Here is a 21,206-nt window from a genome sequence, read left to right on the forward strand (position 1 = left end):
ATTCACTCAATAAACGACAGAAAGGGAAGACAAAACCAGGAAGGGTATACAGAAGATTTGGCCAGGCACAGTGGCTCACGCCTGTAATCCCAGCACTCTGGGAGGCTGAGGCAGGTGGATCAGGAGGTCAAGAGACGGGGGCCATCCCGGCCAATATGATGAAACCCCATCTCTACTAAAAATACAAAAATTATATGGGCATGGTGGCACATGCCTGTGGTCCCAACTACTCAGGAGGCTGAGGCGGAAGAATCACTTGAACCCAGGAGGTGGAGGTTGCAGTGAGCTGAGATTGCGCCACTGCACTCCTACCTTGAGACAGAGCAAGACTCCGTCAAAAAAAAAAAAAAGAAAGAAAAAAGAAAAGGAAAGGAAAAGAAGAAGATTTGAGCAGTTAATGAATCAACTTAACCTAACAGACATACAGAACACCATTCCCAACAACTACAAACTGTACATTCTTTTCCAGTGCACATGGATAACTATTAGAACAGACCGTGCTGAGCCATAAATCAAGTCTCAAGAAATTTCAATGGACTGAAATCATACAGAGTATAATTTGTAACCAATATTAACTACATTATCCCCAAATGTTTGTAAATTAAACAAAATTCGAAATAACCCATGGGTGAAGAACTCGAGATGGAAATTAAACAATTTGAACCAAATAATAATTAAAATGTAGTATATCAAAAATTACTGGAGCTGGCCAGGCATGGTGGCTCATGCTTGTAATCTCAGCACTTTGGGAGGCCAAAGGAGGTGGATCGCTTCAGGTCAGGAGTTTGAGAATAGCCTGGCCAACATGGTGAAATCCTGTCTGTACTAAAAATAGAGAAATTAGCCAGGTGTGGTGGCACACACCTGTAATCCCAGCTACTCGGGAGGCTGAGGCACAAGAAGCGCTTGAACCAGGGATGCGGAGGTTGCAGAGAGCCAAGATTACGCCACTGCACTCAAACCTGGGTGACAGAGCAAGAGGCGGGCAGGAGGGGGGAAGAAAAGAAAAGAGTACACTTGACTTACGTGAGGCAAATTTTTTTATGAATAGCCAATTTCATGTTTTCTTGTTTTAAATGCTGAAGTCAGTATTTAACAATAGAATTCCTGAAATACAGTAACTTTCATTTGTGGCAATCCACTCTAAAAAACATATCTAGATATGGTCATCTAGCCCTTTGAACTCTATCATCATACAAGTCTGTTTCAGCTGGGCGCAGTGGTTCTCACCTTTGAGGATGGAGGATCGCTTGAGCCCAGGAGTTCTATGGCACAGGGAGCCATGACTGCACCACTGTACTCCAGCCAGCCTGGGTAACAGAGTGAGACCCTGACACTTAAAAAAAAACAACACAAAAAACAGACCAATTCATTTCTGGGTAATCTAATTGTTTAGAAACTTCTTTACACCACTGTTTTTTGGTAACTGCTACTTACTGGGTGGTTTCAGCTCTGCTCACTCACGCAAACAAAAGAAACAGAATTCGTCAGCCCACACGGTGGCTGTCATCTGTAATCCCAGCACTTTGGGAGGCCAAAGTGAGCAGACCACCTGAGATCAGGAGTTCGAGACCAGCCTGACCAACATAGAGAAACCCTGTCTGTACTAAAAATACAAAATTAGCCAGGCAAGGTGGCATATGCCTGTAATCCCAGCCACTCAGGAGGCTGAGGCAGAAGAATCGCTTGAAACCAGGAGGCAGAGGTTCCAGTGAGCTGAGATCGCACTATTGCACTCCAGCCTGGGCAACAAGAGTGAATTTTGGTCTCAAAAGAAGAAAATAAAATAAGAAAGAAAATTCCTCTTCTATTCTATACTCCTTAAAGTATTTGAAGGCAGTTGTTTTCCTCACTCGGTCTTCTTTTTTCATAAAGTCTCCTTTTTCAAATAATAAAATTTCAAATTCTATTATCATTCTAGTCTCTTCTGTAAAAGCTTCAGTTCTCTCTCTCTCTCTCTCTCTCTCTCTCTCTCTCAAAAGCAATGCATGCTTGATTAGCACTATTAGGAGATATTACTGAAAGGGTTACAAGAAGAAAAAAAAACAGTCACTATATCTCAATCTACAACCGCTACTTTAAACTTCTACCTGCCTGTTTCTTTGGGTGTTTCCCTTCACATTTCTAAATAAAGTTCATATTGGAATCTCCTCATTTTTGTACTTGGATACTGCTATAATATAGATGATAATTTTACATCTCTTAACACACAGCAAAGTAATATATTAAGATTACATCTCTTTTATCATATAATTTCTTTATTCTGAAATTATCAATATAATTTCCCACTCTGTCGAATTTGCCAGATAATCTATCAATTTCATTCCCTTCTCTCCCCACTCCCGAAAAAGCCCTTTTTGGATCTTCTATAATCTGTATCAGTTACTTCCTAGGCCTGTAGACATTTGTTAACCTAGGACTTTCTTATGTACTAGTTTAGAACTGTGCTAGTTACAAAAGTGCTACCACTATTTGCTACCAGTCCTCCAGAAAATAAGGGGCTTGCCCTGGTAAAACCGTATCCTGCCTAAGTACATTATTTAGTTGACTGAACAGTGTGAATATATAATATAAAGCTCCTAAGAATTTAATTAAGAGAAAGAAACACTAAATTATGGATCATTCTCAGTATTGTGCCATCACTTTTTGGTATAAGCACCAAAAATCACTAGTAATACCTTTTTAAAAAACACTTTTAAAAAGACAAGGTTTCCACAATTTCACATTTCCCCTCATCTTCCTTATATATTAAAAGGGAACACATATGCTACTGTTTTAAAGAAATTTATCCATATATATATATATATATTTATTTGGGGGAGATATTATTTGGGAGATCTCCCCCAAATAAATCTTACCACAATCTTCAGTAAAGTATGACTGAAGCAGTGTTATTGGATTCATTGTTTGTAACTCTCCAAATATTCAAGTAAGGGATTAAAATATTTAATTCAACCATCTTAGTTATTCAAGAGTAAAATTTCTGGCATGTTTGACAAGTGGTCTTGATAGGCTTGATATATTATTATGACAACAGATACAATAATATACCATTTAAAATGATTCCCTGAACAAAAATGTTAGTGTGTGCACTTTTCTTTTATAAATAATCTGCCGCATCTTTATTTATATCTCCTTTTTCATTTGTATTGTTTATCTGTGCCTTTCCTCTTTTGCTTTTGGTCTATTTTACCAGGTTTGTTCATTTTATTACTCCTTTTCAAAAAACCAACTTTGGCTTTGTAGATGTTTCACTGTAGACCTCTTCTTCTCTAATTTCTGCTTTTATGTTTATTATTTATTTCCTTTCTTTGGTTTATTCAAATGTCTTTCTAACTTAAATTGGACACTTGGCTCACTAATTTCAGCCATTGTTAGTTTAGTTTTTTTTTTTTTTTTTTTTTTTTTTTGGAGACAGTCTCAACTCCCAACCAGGCTGGAATGCAGTGACACAATCTTGGCTCACTGCAACCTCAGCCTCCAGAGTAGTTGGGACAGGTGCATGCCAGCACGTCCAGCTAATTTTTTGTATTTTGGGTACAGACAGGGTTTTGCTATGTTGCCCAGACTGGTCTCGAACTCCTGGGCTCAAGTTATCTGCCCACCTTGGCCTGGCACGGTGCTGCGCCAACATGCCTGGGCCCATTTTTCTTTTCTAATTAACATCTTCAGATCCTCCATTAGGGTAAATTTCCTTCTACCTAAAGTTTGGAATTTTTCTTTGTACTATACAAATGGTGAGAAAACTTCCATTTATTTATCTGAAAACTTTGCTTCACTCTTCAAAGATATTTTAGCTTTAACAGTTATTTACTCTGAGTACACCGTAGTCACTACTCTACTGTCTTTTGATTTCTACTTTCCTTTCCTTAAGTCAGCTGCTAGCCTTACTGCAAAGCTTTTGAAAGTGATCTGTCCTCTCCTTTGGTTTATTTTTGACATCTCTGACCATCTGCAAATTTAACTATGAAGACTTTAGGTTTAGATTTCCATTTACTCTGCTTAGGATTTATTTGACTTCTTTAATTTGTATCTTTTTGCAGTTTTGAAAATTCTAATTGTAATCCCCTTAAATATTGTATCTACTAGACTTTTCTTAATATCTGAAATGCTAGTTAGACAACTAATAGACCTTTCCATGCTCTTCTTGTATTATTTAAGATGTAGACAAGGCTGCTGTAATAAGAGACTCAAAAGCGGTTTAACCAAAATTCAGGGTTATTTTCCTCCAACGTGACAGTCTTGTTTGGCAGCTTAGTAGTCTAAGAGGGCCAAGATTTTATGTCTTATTGCTCTATCTTCCTTAGAGTATTGCCCTCTTCTACATAGGCAAAATTATCTCATCGCCATGTATACATTCCAGTTTGTGGGAAGGAAGAAAGAGAAAGAAAAAGGCATACCTCTTTCCTCTGACAGGCATGACCCAGAAGTTACACACATTTCCATTTGCATCCCAAATTACCAAAGCCTTGTCACATAGTCAAATCTCACTATCAGGAAGGCGATGTAATGGAAGCTTTAGGTAGCCAACAGAGCAACCAAGTAACATATCAACTACTTATTAAACACAGAATGGTTATCAGGGAAAACTAGCAATTTAGGCTCTGGCTGCCCAATTTCCTTTACTCCTTTTTAGATATTTTCTCTCCTTTTTACATATTTTCCATTTCTGTCTCTTTATTTTGGTTAATTTATTTTTCAGGTCGTCTTCCAGGTCATTAATTATAATCTATTGTTAAGCCTGTCCATGGACTTTTAAGATTATTATTTATACATTTCTTTTTTTTTTTTTTTTTTTTTTTGAGATAGGCTCTCACTCTGTTGCCCAGGCTAGAGTGCAGTAGCACAGCTCACTGCAGCCTCTACCTCCTGGGCTCAAGGGATCCTCATACCTCAACCTCTCAAGTAGCTGGGACTAGAGGCACACACCACCATGCCCAGCTCATTTTTGTATTTGCTGTAGATAGAGGGTTTCATCATGTTGCCCAGGCTAGTCTCGAACTCCTGGGCTTAGGCAATCATCCTGCTTTGGCTTTCCAAAGGGCTGAGACTACAGACGTGCACCACTGCACCCAGCCTATATATTTCAATTCTAAAAGTTCTTTCCCCCCACACTCCACAAAAAAGCTATTTGTAACTTCTCATAACCTCATTCTCTTTCTCACAAGCAGCATAGTAAAATGGTTAAAAGCCTAACTTTAGAACCCATACTGCCTGGCTAGAATCCTGGTTCTACCACTTTACTAACCTTGGTCAACTTACATCCCTATTCTGTGCTTTATTCCTTCACCTGTAAAATGGGGTTAATAATCATCCCTACTTTAGAGTTGTTGTGAGGATTAACTGAATTAATGTGTAAAGTACTGGAACAGTTCACAGTTCACAGGAAGCAGTACAAAATGTTAGCTATCATAATCTCATCATTCTTATAGGAAGTCAGTGGGAGTCTAAGTCTGTTGTCTGTCTTGGTTAGTCCATATTTTCAGCTTCTTTTTGAGCTGTGTGATTTTTCTGAGATAGGCATTTGCTTCTGCCAAGTGCCTGGGGTTACTATTGCCCAGAATTACTTTGAACCATAGTCAAATTATAAGGTATTTTTGGGCTAACCCAAAAAGTGCAATTTAGATATGAAAACATAAAGGCTAGGTTACAACTATAAAACATCAAAGAGTAACAACCCCAAACCTGCACCACCACTTCAACTTAGTGGCAAAATTTGTGACAGTCAACTATCCTTGGAGTTGGCAGAAGGTGTAGGCTGGGGTACACAGGCACCCAGTGGCATGTCTCCTCAAAGACTGAGCTTAGTCTCCCATTCTCTATATCTGCAAGTGCAATGAAACCATAAGCCCAGGTTTAGCCAGTTCAGTAAATGCCATCAAGACAAAAATAGGCTCTGAGTGCTGGTTCTGGCTTTTACTTACTTTTTTGCCTTTGAGTATGTCTTATAAATATCAGTTCCTTGATATTGTTTCTTCAGTTTACAGTTGTAAAAGAGACCTTCATTTAAAAAATTTTACATGGGAAGCCGGGCGCGGTGGCTCAAGCCTGTAATCCCAGCACTTTGGGAGGCCGAGGCGGGTGGATCACGAGGTCAAGAGATCGAGACCATCCTGGTCAACATGGTGAAACCCTGTCTCTACTAAAAATACAAAAAATTAGCTGGGCATGGTGGTGTGTGCCTGTAATCCCAGCTACTCAGGAGGCTAAGGCAGGAGAATTGCCTGAACCCAGGAGGCGGAGGGTGCGGTGAGCCGAGATCGCGCCATTGCACTCCAGCCTGGGTAACAAGAGCAAAACTCCGTCTCAAAAAAAAAAAAAAAAAAAAAATTTTACATGGGCAATATGCACATCTTCACAAGTGAGAAGTCATGAACCTCCTTTTTTTTTTTTTGAGACGGATTCTTGCTCTTGTTCACCAGGCTGGAGTGTAATGGTATGATCTTGGCTCACTACAACCTCCACCTCCCAGGTTCAAGCAATTCTTCTGCCTCAGCCTCCTGAGTAGCTGCGATTACAGGTGTGTGCCACCATGCCCATCCAATTTTTTGTATTTTTAGTAGAGACAGGGTTTCACCATGTTGGCCAGGCTGGTCTCAAACTCTTGATCGCAAGTGATCCGGCTGCCTCGGCCTCCCAAAGTGCTGGGATTACAGATGTGAACTACCATGCCCAGCCATGAACCTACATTTGATGAAAAAATTTCTTTATAATATTCTAAACATAAAATTTTGAGTATTAGTTTATCAAGAATATAATCCATAATAAAAATGTGATAATTTAATAACAGAACACCACTTTGTATTTTATATCACTATTTTTTTAGAGTGGAGAAACAGGAGAGGACGGTAGTAGTGTCAGAATCACCTGGTCAAAAAACCATTACCCTCCAGGCAAATTATCTGTCAGTTCCTTTTCTCTTCTACAACCATGACTCTAGTATAAGCAACTTCCTGGGGCTACTGAAATAGTCTCTTAACTAGTCCATTGTTGTTCACTTGGGTTCCTCTACATTGCAGCCAGAATGATCTTTTCAAAACAGAAAATTAAATGATTTCCTTTTCCTCACAGTGGAAAGATTAAACTCCAAGTCCTCAAAGCTCCTAATGATTTGGCCCGCATCTACTTCATCTTGCACCATATCCTCTTTACGCTCTATGCCAGCCACACTGGCCATCTTTCAGTTTCTTAAACCTGATATGCTCCCTTCAGCCACAGAGTTTTTGCAGAAGCTATTCCCTTTGCCTGCAATGACTTCTTCCTTCTTCACTTTGTTAATAATGCCCACTCCTTTCCTTGGATCTGAGCACAAGAATTAATTTCATAAGATAGCCTTCCCTGACCCCTTTGAGTCAAAACTTTATATACTTTTATAGTATTGGGTGTTTTTCCTAAGCAATACTGATCACAAACGCAAATCAACGCTTTTTTTAAAATCTCTGTGATTTGATTACCTAGAGTGTTGAATATCGTACAAATTATTTGCCACATGTAATAATCTCAGAATTATTGTTAAAACCTAATTTACATTTTATTTCTAGAATATCAGCAATGTGATCTAAGTTATTACATTGAACGCCTTCCATGTTGTTACAAATAAAGAGTTTTTAATCTAATTCTTTATCAAAAAAAAGTCTAAGATTGTTTCAATAATTCCAGGTTTTACGTACGGAAATTAATAAATACATGCACACGTTGCATGACTGAGTACTGCCACATAGAATTGTACAAATAATCCCTAAATGACGGTTTTTGCAGGTATTACTATAAATACTGAATCTGAGAAGACAGTCATCATTCTGCATGTTTTTCTGAAAGATAACTAGGAAAGTAAACATTTTTTAGAAACTCAAATAGCTTTGTTTACCCTACTATGAATGTTCATATTATGAGGCAAATGAGTTGACAATCTCAAATAACACTTGTACTGTTTTGAAGACTTCAACAAAAGACTATACAAAATTACATCTTTCCTGTATGCTTTGTCTCAGTGCATTTACAAAATATTCTCCCTTTATTGATTTCAATTTAAACTGTCAGTCATCAAGGTTACATATAACTATCTCATCAGATTGAGCCACTTTCTCTCTTCAGAGAAACAAATATTTTAGAAACAAATGAAATGAAAATACTTTCAAGACAAACCCAAAGGTTACCAAAATTGTTACTTTAAATCAGTTTAAATCTCCAAAGTAAAATATATTCTTCATATTATAGTGATTTAAAAGAGAGAGACGGTCTCTTTTGACTATAACTTTTCCTCCTAAATGTTTAATACTGGGAATGCTTCTAATTAGGAGAAGAAAGGGGAATATCAAAGTATCCAAAAATATCCTACACTCTGTGCCTCTGGGAACTACATGTGCTCTTGGATTCATGAGCTGTCAAAAAACAGTGATTGCGTATCCTATTTTAGCAACATAGTAAATCATCAAAAAGTGCACCACCAGTAAATGTTTGACTAAGGGAAATGAAAATGAAAGACTGCTTTTTACATGTGTTACCATCTACTTAAGTAAAGTGAATATTCTTCAGTAACTGCTATCACCGTAGGCAAACAAAACATTTGTAAATCATGCAGAAAAATTTTAAGGCCATGACTAATACTTTCTAGGTCGACCAAAATACATTATTTTCCTTAAAAGATACATTTGGTCAGGTGTACTAAATTATGCCAAGGATAGCTAAGTATATCAATTCTGGAATCTTGACAGATACATTTCCATAAATATAGGTATTTAGTCTAACTTTATTCCCTTAACAGCACTGCCACATAAACTATATATGACCAAAACTAAAGCATCTCAAAGCTAATGAAAAAGTATGAATTTGGAATAATTATAAGCAAAAATGCATAACTGTAACTAAGTTTCTGATATCTTTGTTTTTTAGGCTATTATCCAGCTATAACATTATAACCTTTCCTTGAAGGGAAAGTAAAACCATGTAACCAACAGCAACTAAATTTTATATAGTATTCTGTCACTTACAATGCTCTTTCCTTTTTATTTTTTTAGGTAATCAAAACCAAAACTATATGTCATTACCACCATTATAAAGATAAGAAACATACAAGGCTTAACTTGGTCCTGACTTAAGCATAAAGTAATTAGGAAGCTGTATTCAAACCTATGTCTCTAGATTTTAAATGCTGTTCTCTTTTGAATATATTATGCTGCTATATATAATAACAATACAACAATAATAATGGCAAACATTTACTGAGTGCTTACCATGTGCAAAAGCGCTGTAAGAACTCCTCATAAGTTTACGAGGCAGATACTAGTAATATCCCCAAAGTCACTTATCTAGGAAGAAAAGCTACAATTTAAACTAAGGCAGCCTGGTTTCAGGGTTCACAATCTAACATGATAATCTGCCTGTATTCATACATGTACATAAACTTGTATATGCACAGAATACCTTTGGGAAGGAAACCGAGGAATGATGGGACATGGGGGTGGGGGGGGGGAAGAGATTTTTCACTGTGTACATTCTATGTATTTCTTGAAGCTCTGGGAGAGGAAGAGGGTGTAGGTAGAAAGAATATTATAGACATGGAATTCCAGAAAAAAAAGGCACAGACTCAAGGAAATCTGTGATGATCCAATGGAAAAACTATATTAAAAAAAAAGAAAAGTCTAGGTGGCCTGAGCATTTACTGTGAAAGGCTAAGAAAGGAAAGGCTTAGTACATACGTGGTTTTGTTTTTTGTTTTTGTTTTTGAGATGGAGTCTCACTTTGTCCCCCAGGCTGGAGTGCAGTGGCACGATTTCGGCTTACTGCAACCTTCACCTCCTGAGTTCAAGTAATTCTCCTTCCTCAGCCTCCCAAGTAGCTGGGACTACAGGCGTGTGCCACCGGCTACCTTTTTTGTATTTTTTTGTAGACAGGGTTTTACCATGTTGGCCAGGCTCATTTTAAGCTCCTGACCTCAGGTGATCTACCCTTCCCAGCCTCCCAACATGCTGGGATTATAGGCATGAGACACTGTACCTGGCCCATATATGGTTTTAAGTAGCGGGCTATAGAAGTTCCTCTATGACATCCTATGAACTTGAAACTTTCCCATCAGAGGAGAAAAGCCTCCTAAGGCTTTTGAGCAAGAGTCTGAAGAAGAGAGAAAGAAAAAAGCTATGAGTACTCTGTAGATTGCAACAGAGGAATGAAAAACTAGAGAAGGGAGATCAGTTAGGAGGGCAAAGAAGCAAACTTTTTTTTTTTTAAGTGCCTTTTCCTTAGTATTTAGCAAGCTTCAAGGCAAACATTATCTTCCCTTCAAAATGCAGATAAAGATGCCATTCCTAGTGCCCAGAACAGTACTTAGGAAATAGCAGATGCTCAATAAACATTTACTGAATGAAAGAAAAAAAGAGCTGAGTTTGGATTCAAAGCTAGATTCTATCTAACACTAATGCTAAGACTTTTCCACTGTATTCAGTAACTCAATTAATCCAAGCAATCTTTAAAATCTGGTGAGACCCTTTAGATAGAGGGCTAATCTTAAAGTAAGGGATACATTATTTTCCTTAAAAGACACATAGTTCGGGCCAGGCGCGGTGGCTCAAGTCTGTAATCCCAGCACTTTGGGAGGCCAAGGCGTGTGGATCACGAGGTCAAGAGATCGAGACCATCCTGGTCAACATGGTGAAATCCCGTCTCTACTAAAAATACAAAAAATTAGCTGGGCATGGTGGTGCGTGCCTGTAATCCCAGCTACTCAGGAGGCTGAGGCAGGAGAATTGCCTGAACCCAGGAGGCAGAGGTTGTGGTGAGCCGAGATGGCGCCATTGCACTCCAGCCTGGGTAACAAGAGTGAAACTCTGTCTCAAAAAAAAAAAAAAAAAAAAAAAGATACATAGTTCAGCAGTGTTGCTGTGAACACCAAATGAGATAATGCATAGGTGGCACTTAGAGTGCCTGGCAATTATCCACTTAAAAAATATACTATTGTCACTACTTTATTAATGTAACTGGAGTGTGATTGGTATTTTGAGAAGAATGTTAGAAAGGTAATGTAAGACAACAGAAAGCACTGTCAGATTAGGAACCCCAAATGAGGAGGCAGTATAATCCAATGTATTGATTCTTAACTTTATTAGATTCCTAGTCCCGTAAATACAGTTCTTTGAAAAGCATACACACTGGGGGAAGTGAGGGAAAAGCTGGAGACTAGGGAACCCAAATTAACAACCTCTGATCAAAAACAAAGAGCCTTGGCTGGGCACAGTGGCTCACACCTATAACCCTAGCACTTTGGGAGGCCACGGTAGAAGGGAAGGTAAGAGATTAAACAAAATACAGGCTTTCGGGCATGGGAAGGACTTTGGCTTTTACTTGGTATGCACGGGAAGTCACTGGACAATTTGGAATACAGGGTGTAAAGTTTCCATTGAAATTTTTAAAAGATCTCTCTGTCGAGACCATCCTGGTCAACATGGTGAAACCCCGCCTCTACCAAAAATATAAAAAATTTAGCTGGGCATGGTGGCACGTGCCTGTAATCCCAGCTACTCAGGAGGCTGAGGCAGGAGAATTGCCTGAACCCAGGAGGCGGAGGTTGCGGTGAGCCGAGATCGTGCCATTGCACTCCAGCCTGGGTAACAAGAGCAAAACTTCGTCTCAAAAAAAAAAAAAAAAAAAAAAAATCTCTCTGGTTGTGAAAGAGAAGGTCAAGGACAGAATTAGGAAGAACTAGAAGGGAACTGAAATCCCAAGATAGGAATGTTGACCAAAGAAGTAGCAATGGAGGTAGTAAGAATTGGTTAACTTCCACATACATTTTGAAGACAGGGCCAAACGAAGAGATGAGATGGGAGAAAAAAGACTGCTAAAAAATAAACAGAGGACAGACACCAAACCACAGACCCAGGAAGTTCAGGATAAATACCAAAACATCTACACTTAGGTATATTTAGACTGCATAAAATCTAGGGAAAGAGAAAATGCTGAAAGAAGCCAGAGAGGGGAAGAAACATCTTACCTATAGCAGAGCAGAAATAAGAATTGCATCAGACTTCTATTCAGAAACCAGGAAATCAAGAAGAAAGTGAAGTGAAGTATTTGAAGTGTTCTCAGAAAAACAACCAAGTTACAATTCTGTATCAAATGAAGTTATCCTCCAAATGAAGGAGAATTGCAGACTTTCTCAGACAAACAAAAACTGAATTTGTTACCAGCAGACATGCCTTTCAAGAAACGTGAAAAGTTCTTCAAAAAGAAGGAAAATTATTCATATCAGAAACTTTACATTTACTTTTCTTATCCTTTATTGATCTAAATGGATAACAGTTTGTTCAAAATAACAGCAACAAGTTATTAGGTTATGATAGCTTATGGAAAAGTGAACTGAATGACAGCAATGTTATAAGGGATGGGTATAAGTAATTGAGAATATTCTGTTATAAGGTACTTGCACTACCTATGAAGTGCTATGTTATATCAAAGTAGGCTTGGATTGGTTGTAAATGTATACTGCAAATTCAAGCGCAACTAGAAGAGAAAAGTAAAAAGATGTATAATAATACAGTAAGTGAGGAGGAAAAATGAAGTAACATAAAACATTCAATTGAAATCAGAAGACAAAGAAATAGAACAAGGGAGGACAACGAATAGAAAACAGTAACAAATATGGTAGGTACATATTAGTAACAATAACAATTAAAAGAGACTGTCAGGATGGACTAAAAAAACAAGACCCAATTTTATATTGGCTATAAAAAACCTACTTTAAATATAAATACCGTAGACTCCCCCCATCCATGGTGTTGCTTTTTGCAATTTCAGTTACCCATGGTCAACCGGTATCTGAAAAATACTACAATATTTTGAGAGAAAGATTACATTCACATCACTTTTATTAAAGTATATTATTAGAATTGTTCTATTATTAGGTATTGTTGTCAATCTCTTACTGTGACCAATTTATAAACTGAATTTTATGGTAGGTATGTACAGGAAAAAAACATAGTATATATAAGGTTTGGTACTATATTATCCACGGTTTCAGGCATCCACAGAGAATCCTGAAATGTATCCTCCATGGGCAAGGAGGGACTACTGTACACAGATTACAAGTAAAGAGATGAAGAAAAATATATCATGCTAACATTAATAAAAAGAAAGTTAAAGTAACTATATTATTCTAAGACAAAGAAGGCTTCAGAGTAAGAGAAGTTATCAGGTATGAAGAAGAGTATTACATAACGATAAAGGCATTGATTCTCCAAGAAGACATAACAGTTCTTAATTTGCATGCATCTAACAGTGTCAAAATACATGAGGCCAAAAAGGATACTGCAAGAAGAAACATATGAATCCATTATTATAGCTGGAGCCCTCAGCACCCCTGTCAGTAACTAACAGATCCAGCAGGCAGAAAATCAGTAAGACTCCAGCTGAACTAAACAACACCATCAATCAATTGGATCTAACTGACATTTACAGAACACAGCCAGGTACCACAACACCGTTTTGGCCAATGACGGACCATATATGCGATGGCGGTCCGGCAGGATTATAATGGAGATGAAAAATTCCTATGGCCTAGTGACATCTTAATGATCCTGAACCAGTGTAGGCCTAGGTAAATATGTGTGTGTCTTAGTTTTTAAGAAAAAAGTTTTAAAAGTTAAATAAAAGTAAAAAATTTTAAAAATAGAAAAAACTTGCCGGGCGCGGTGGCTCAAGCCTGTAATCCCAGCACTTTGGGAGGCCGAGGCGGGTGGATCACAAGGTCGAGAGATCGAGACCAACCTGGTCAACATGGTGAAACCCCGTCTCTACTAAAAATACAAAAAATTAGCTGGGCATGGTGGCGCGTGCCTGTAATCCCAGGTACTCAGGAGGCTGAGGCAGGAGAATTGCCTGAGACCAGGAGGCGGAGGTTGCGGTGAGCCGAGATCGCGCCATTGCACTCCAGCCTGGGTAACAGGAGCAAAACTCCGTCTCAAAAAAAAAAAAAAAAAAAAAATAGAAAAAACTTCACAGAAAAAGAATATAAAGAAAGGAAGTATTTCTGAACAGATGGACAATGTGTTTTAAGCTAAGTGTTATTATAGGAGTCAAAAAGTTTATAAAGTAAAAAAGTTACAATAAGCTCAGGTTGAATTAACTGACTGATTTACTTTATTTATTTTTTATTTACTTTATTGATTTACTCATTTTAGGGAGAAAGTCTGGCTCTGTTGCCCAGGCTGGTCTGCATTGCTGTGTGACCATAGCTAGGAGATACGCTGTTAGTGACGTGTGACTGCATTTCTACATATTGGCAAAGATGTGGAAAATAAAATTTAAAAATCATTTACAAAAGTATCTAAAAAGAAATAAACTACTTAGGGATGAATTTAGCAAATAGTCTGACAAATTTCTCCAAATGTATCCCTGTTAAGTGATACATGATTATACTTTATTCAACAAAAGAATATACATTATTTTCAAGTGTATATGAAACATTTGCCAAGACAGATATTATTTTTCTTTTTTTTTAAAGAGGCAGGATCTCACTATTTGCCCAGGCTGGAATGCAGTGGCTATTCACAGGCACGATCCCACTACTGATCAGCACGGGAGTTTTGACCTGCTCCACTTCCGACCTGGGCCAGTTCACCCCTCCTCAGGCAACCTGGTGGTCCCCGCTCCTAGGAGGTCACCATGTTGATGCTGAACTTAGTTCGGACACCCAATCAGCATAGTGCACTACAGGCCAGAACTCCTGGACTCAAGAGATCCTGCACCCCCGCCTCCCAAGTAGCTGGGACTACAGGCACGTGCCACTGCGCCCAGCAGACCATATTGTAAATTACAAAGTAAGTCTCAATAAATTTGAACAAATTTAAATCATACAAAGTATGTTTTCTGACTACTATGGAATTAAATTAGAAACCAACAGGAGAAAGATCAAGAAAATCCCCAAATATTTAGAAAGAAATCAAAATGGATACTGGTATTTTGAACAGAATGAAAATGAAAACACAACATATTAAAATTTATAAAATAGAGAGCCCAGAAATTAATCCCTCACATATACGGTCAAATGATTTTGACAATGAGGCCAAGACCATTCAACTGGGAAAGATGGTCTTTTCAATAAATGGTGCTAGGAAAGCTGGAGATCCACATGTAAAATAATGAAGAGTTGGGCCCTTACCCTACGCCACATACAAAAGTAACTCAAAATGATCAAAGATTAAATGTGAGACAGCAAAATCATAAAATTCTTGGAAGAAAACATAGGAGGAAAGATACATGACAATGGATTTGGCAATAATTGCTTGGATAAACACCAAAAGCATAGGCACAAAAGAAAAAATAGATAAATTGGACTACAGGTTGAGTACCCCTTTGGGAACAGAAGTGCTTCAGGTTTCAAATATTTTCAGATTTTGGAATATCTGCATACATATGATGAGTTATATTGGGAATGGGACCCAAGTCTAAACACAAAATTATTTTATGTTTTATAAATACTTCATACACATAACTTGAAAGTAATTTTATACAGTATGTTTAATAATTTTGTGCATGAAACAAAGTTTGACTACTATTTTGACTGAAAACTACATGAGGTAAGAAATAGAATGTTCCACTTCTGGTGTCATGTCAGCACTCAAAAGTTATGGAGTGTAGAGCATTTTGAATTTTGGGATTAGGGATGCTCAACCTTGTTGATGTGTTCTTTGATGCACAGAAGTTTTCAATTGTGACATATAGGTATCCCTAATCCACTTATTATGAAGTACCTCTCTTAGTCAAAAATTCAGAGACAGAAAATAGAATGATGGTTGCTGGGGACTGAGAAAGGGGGATGGGGAATTACTGTTTAATAGGATTGAGTTTCAGTTACGAAAAATAAAGAGTTCTGGAAATGGATGGTGGTAAAGTCTGCACAACAATGTGAATGTACTTAATTTTACTGAATTGCATACTTAAAAATAATTACTATGGTATAAGTTATGTGTATTTTACCATAATATAAAAAAATACAATTCAATTCTCAGTATTAATTTTTTAAAAAATCAGAGCAGAGGAGCCATCAAAGCAGGTCAAGAAAGGGCAACTAGTGAGGTGGGGTGGCGGGTTGGGGGGAACCATGTATATAGTTTCTTGGAATAAAGAGAATAAAATATTTCAAAGAGGAGGAACTGACCAACTGTCAAATGCTGACATGTAAAGTAAGCTGAGATTGAGAACTTGACCACTGGAGGTCACTGGAGACTTGATAAACCAATTTCAGTGCAGTAACCCAGGACAAAAACACGATTGGGTTCGGGAAAGACTGCGAGGGAAGAAATGGGGAGAGCATTACAAGACGATTCTTTTGAGGCATCTGCTTGAAGGAAGAATAGAAAAATTGGGTGGTCACTACTACACGGGAAAGGGGAATGTGGTTTCAAAAGGGGTTTTGCCGTATTTATTTTTATAGACGGTATTCAGTAAATGAGACATTTAAGAGCAACTCAGTAAGTATTTATCCAGAATGAACTGTTCCAAGACTAGGTTTACTGCTTGACATTAGAGGTTAAAGTGTTGCAATTTTGAATCTTTCTTATTCCCCACCCCCGCCCCCCACCACCAATATTACTTCATCTTTCCTCAAGGTCACTGAAGTTTTTCATAACTATTTAATAGATATTACAATAAATGTACAGTAATTTAACTGTCCTTCTTGCTGGGTGTGTCCAAGTGTTTTCTATTATTACAGATAATGCTTATTTATATATTATTATAGACAATGCTGCAAGGAATCTTTACTTATATAATACACTTTACTTATACAAACCAGTTGTCATTTTTTCTTTGGATTATATTCTCACATGAAACATTACTTACTCAATCAAAGACTAAGAACATTTTAACGTTCTTCATGGAGATTAGTAGTTTTATCAATAGACAGCCCAATCAGGAATTTGTTGGCCCTATTTCATCATATCCCTAATAGTACACAGTTTCAACATAAATGTTCTTATTTTGTTAATTGTATTATCAAAATTTTATTACTCTTAAGTTTCTCTGATTAACTAGTGAGGTTAAAGTTTTCAAATATTTATCAGTCGTGCTTTTTTCTTTTGTGAATGCCCTTTTTTATTTATCTTTTTAAAAAATTTGTTCCTATCAAGAAATCTATTTATTAAGAATAACCACTTTTTTGATTGATTATCCCAGGCCTTCCCTCCGATGTTATTTGCTTTTAGCTGTTTATTTTATCACCATCAAGTTAATTTTTGTTAATTTGTTTTTTCTTTATTTTGTTTTTTGCAATTTTTTCAGTTATTTTGCATTAAAGCTATGTTTTCCACTATCATTTTTTCCCCTCATAGCTCATAAGTTTGGTTCATAACTGCTAAGGATTGGGCACCAATAGATTAAAGCAAAGACTGGGTATAAGAATGGAAATTCTGTTGTGAGGAATTTAGCAACTCTCTTTTGCTATAACTACCTGGTCTATGGTCTGGCCCACATTTATTTTTTCAGACAGAATCTCACTCTGTCACTGCTGGCGTGCAGTGACACAATCATAACTTAATGCAGCCTTGAACTCCTGACTTGAAGCAATTCCCTCCCACCTCAGCCTCTAAAGTCCTAGGATTATAGGTGTGAGCCACTGCACTCAGCCAGTCTAAATTTAAATTAAAGTTTAGAAGGTTAATAATTTTATGTCCAGTAAGTAAATAAACATTTAACAAAATATGGTAAAGGCAACTAGATAAATTAGCAAGTAGGACTTAGATTCAGATCACCTACATTTAATCACTGGCTCTAACACTGAAGTCTCTGGACTTCTTAACCTTACTCAATTCTCATGATCTATAAATAACACTTCAACATTTATGAAGGGCGTACTATGTGCAAGCATATTTCTAAGAATTTTACTTTTAGTCAACTTATTTAAAACAACTCCATGATATTAATTATAATCACCACTTCACACAAGAGAAAACATAAGACCTACAGAAGTTCAATAATTCAAAACTTAGAAAACAACTAGTAAATGGCAAAACAAGAATTTGAACCTAGGCATCCTGCCTCCAGTGCTCCCATCCTGGAAGTGTGTGTCAGTATTTCATTCTTTTTATGGGTGAATAATATTCTATCCTGTGGCTATATCACATTTTGTTTATCAGTTGATGGACATCTGAATTTTTTCCACTTTTTGTTTATCGTAATGAACAGTTTTGTACAAGTTTTAGCGTACACATGTTTCCAATTCTCTTGAGTACACACCTAGCAGCAAAACTGCTGGGTCATATGATAGGTCTTATGTTTTTCTTTTAATTATTTATTTTTAAATTTTTCTTTGCATCTCTTTAGCTTATGTTTAACTTTCTCAGGAACTGCCAAACTCTTTTCCACAGTAGCTGTACCATTTTACATTCTCATCTGCAATGTGTGAGTTCCAATCTCTCTAAATCCTGGCCAACACTTGTCATTGTCCTTTTTTATCCCTAAATCACAGCCATCCTAGGGGTATGAAGTCATATCTTGTTGTGGTTTTGATTTGCATTTCCCTAAGGTCTCTGTTTACATTTTTATTTATGATACATATTCCTCTAATACACAGTCAGCAAACTTTATCTGTGAAGAGCTAGACAGTAAATGTTTTATGCTTTGTGAGTCACATATGGCCTATGTCACATATTATTCTTTGTTTATTTCTTGTTTTTTAAAAACAGCTCTTTAAAAAGTAAAAGTCATTCTTAGCTTGAGGGTCATACAAAACAGGTCTTGGACCAAAGTTTGGTGAAACTCCTCTAATAATTTCATAATTAACCTTGTCTTTGCTATCAACATCAACTTTGCCGAAAGCAAAGTAAGGATTATTTTGTATTTCCACATAGAGATTTTATACAGGGTCTATGAATACAAGAACAGAGGTTTTAAATATACTTGAACTGGGTCAGGCACAGTGGCTCACGCCTGTGATCCCAGCACTTTGGGAGCTGAAGCAGGTGGACCTTCTGAGATCAGGAGTTCGAGACCAGCCTGGTCAATATGGCAAAACCCGGTCTCTACTGAAAATACAAACATCAGCCAAGCACGGTGGCACACACTTGTAGCTGTAGTTCCAGCTACTTGGGAGGCTGAGACAGGAGAATTGCTTGAACCTGGGAGGCAGAGGTTCCAGTGAGCTGAGATTGCGCCACTACATTTCAGCTTGGGTGACAGAGCAAAACTCCGTCTCAAAAAAGAAATAGAAATAAAAATACTTGAACTAAGCTTTTTGCAAAAAGAAGTCAATTTAAAAAAATATATATTTGAGGGGCTGGGTGTCATGGCTCATGCCTGTAATCCCAGCACTTTGGGAGGCCAAGGCAGGCAGATCACTTGAGGTCAAGAGTTCAAGACCAGCCTGGCCAACATGGCAAAACGCTGTCTCTACTAAAAACACAAAAATTAGCCAGGCATGGTGGCACATGCCTGTAATCCCAGCTACTCAGGAGGCTAAGGTATAAGAATCACTTGAATCTGGGAGACAGAGGTGGCAGCAAATCAAGTCACACCACTGCACTACAGTCTGGGCAACAGAGCGAGACTCTGTCTCAAATATACACATACACACACACACATACACATACACACACACACACACACACACACATACAAACACACACACACACACACACACACACACACACACACTTTTATCTCCCCACAGGTATTATACAATATAAAGCATATTTGTTTTTTAAGTGATTATTAAAAGTACAAAGTCATTTTTCTTTTTTGAAACTGGGCAACTTGACTAAGAATTTTCTTAAGAATCAGAGAAAGACTCTTTCATAATGCCCTTAGAGGCAAAATTATAATCAATTAACTTAAAGATAAACTTCTGAATCAAGTATTTCTAAATCCCAAAACTACAAACAAGATTAAAATTACAGTTATACAATGTGGAAGAAATTGCTATCTGTCCTTCTTACTTTATATATAGCCAAAACAGCAAACAAAAAAAAAAAGACAGGAAGGGCCGGGCGCGGTGGCTCAAGCCTGTAATCCCAGCACTTTGGGAGGCCGAGGCGGGTGGATCACGAGGGCAACAGATCGAGACCATCCTGGTCAACATGGTGAAACCCCGTCTCTACTAAAAATACAAAAAATTAGCTGGGCATGGTGGCACGTGCCTGTAATCCCAGCTACTCAGAAGGATGAGGCAGGAGAATTGCCTGAACCCAGGAGGCAGAGGTTGTGGTGAGCCGAGATCATGCCATTGCACTCCAGCCTGGGTAACAAGAGCAAAATTCCGTCTCAAAAAAAAAAAAAAAAGACAGGAACACAGAAGACTTTTAGGGCAGCAAAACTATCTGTATGAAACTATAAGGTGGACACACATTTTACATTTGTCCAAACCCATAGAATACACAACACCAAAAGTGAACTCTGAGGTTAACTATGAACTCTGCATGATAAGGATGTGTCTGTCAATGTACGTTCATCAGCTGTAACATATGTACCCATTTGGTAAGGGAATTGTTGATAATGGAGGAGATTATGCATGTGAGGGGGCAGAAAATGTATTAGAAATCTGCTAAATTTTATTGTAAACCTAAAACTGCTCTAAAAAAGATTAAGCCGTGATTGCTTTGACAGCACATATACTGAAAATGGAATGATACAGGGAAGATTAACATGGCTCCTGTGCAAGGATGACACACAAATTCATGAAGCATTCCATATTTTTTAATTGTCTATTTTTTAAAATAGGATACATTTCTGGTAAATGCAGAAAAGCCAGAAATTTAAACAATTTGAATTTTACATTTCAGAAATTATAAGTAAATCATATAGAAGTCTTTCTGCACAGAACTCTTTGATATAGGAGAATAAAAGCTAATGTAAAAGATAGCAGACATAACTAGTTATTTATCTCAAGGCAAGTCACTGACTTTCTTTGAAGCCCAAACTTCTTATCTTTAAAAGGAGGAGTGACACTATCTGTCCTACCTTTTTCACAGAACTGTGAAGATCAAATGAGACAAACTTTGTAAAAGTATGTTAAAAAAAAAAAAAAGCACCCTACAAATATTTCTCATATATATTGTTAGAATTTTAAATCAAAACCACATTTTCACTATTAACCTAAGTATAAACAAGAGTTCTCTGGGTCTTCATAGTTAAAACAAACATTTTTCCTAACAGTCTTAATGACATCAATGAACAGTGTGGTGTTTCTTTTTTAAGCCTAACAGAGGAATGAAAATCAGCCCAAA

General features: G+C 37.4%; 1 protein-coding gene and 1 non-coding gene across 6 annotated transcripts in view; one reads left to right on the forward strand and one right to left on the reverse strand.

Moving 5' to 3' along the window:
* Positions 1 to 21,206, reverse strand: part of RAP1A (RAP1A, member of RAS oncogene family) — an 87,630-nt gene that overhangs the window by 32,539 nt on the left and 33,885 nt on the right. The window contains exon 1 of one of the 5 annotated variants that reach the window (XM_074381254.1): positions 1,231 to 6,091. The exons of the other annotated variants lie outside the window; for them this stretch is intronic. The gene's annotated coding sequence lies outside the window, so the exon portion shown is untranslated. Of the gene's footprint in view, positions 1 to 1,230; positions 6,092 to 21,206 lie in introns of those variants that run through there. 5 annotated transcript variants of the gene reach the window in all.
* LOC120360560 (U6 spliceosomal RNA) lies at positions 20,571 to 20,677 on the forward strand. The gene has a single exon (XR_005577025.1). It is a non-coding gene; the product is annotated as a U6 spliceosomal RNA (small nuclear RNA).

This window comes from Saimiri boliviensis, chromosome 11, assembly GCF_048565385.1.
Source record: "Saimiri boliviensis isolate mSaiBol1 chromosome 11, mSaiBol1.pri, whole genome shotgun sequence".
In the NCBI taxonomy this organism is placed as follows: domain Eukaryota; kingdom Metazoa; phylum Chordata; class Mammalia; order Primates; family Cebidae; genus Saimiri; species Saimiri boliviensis.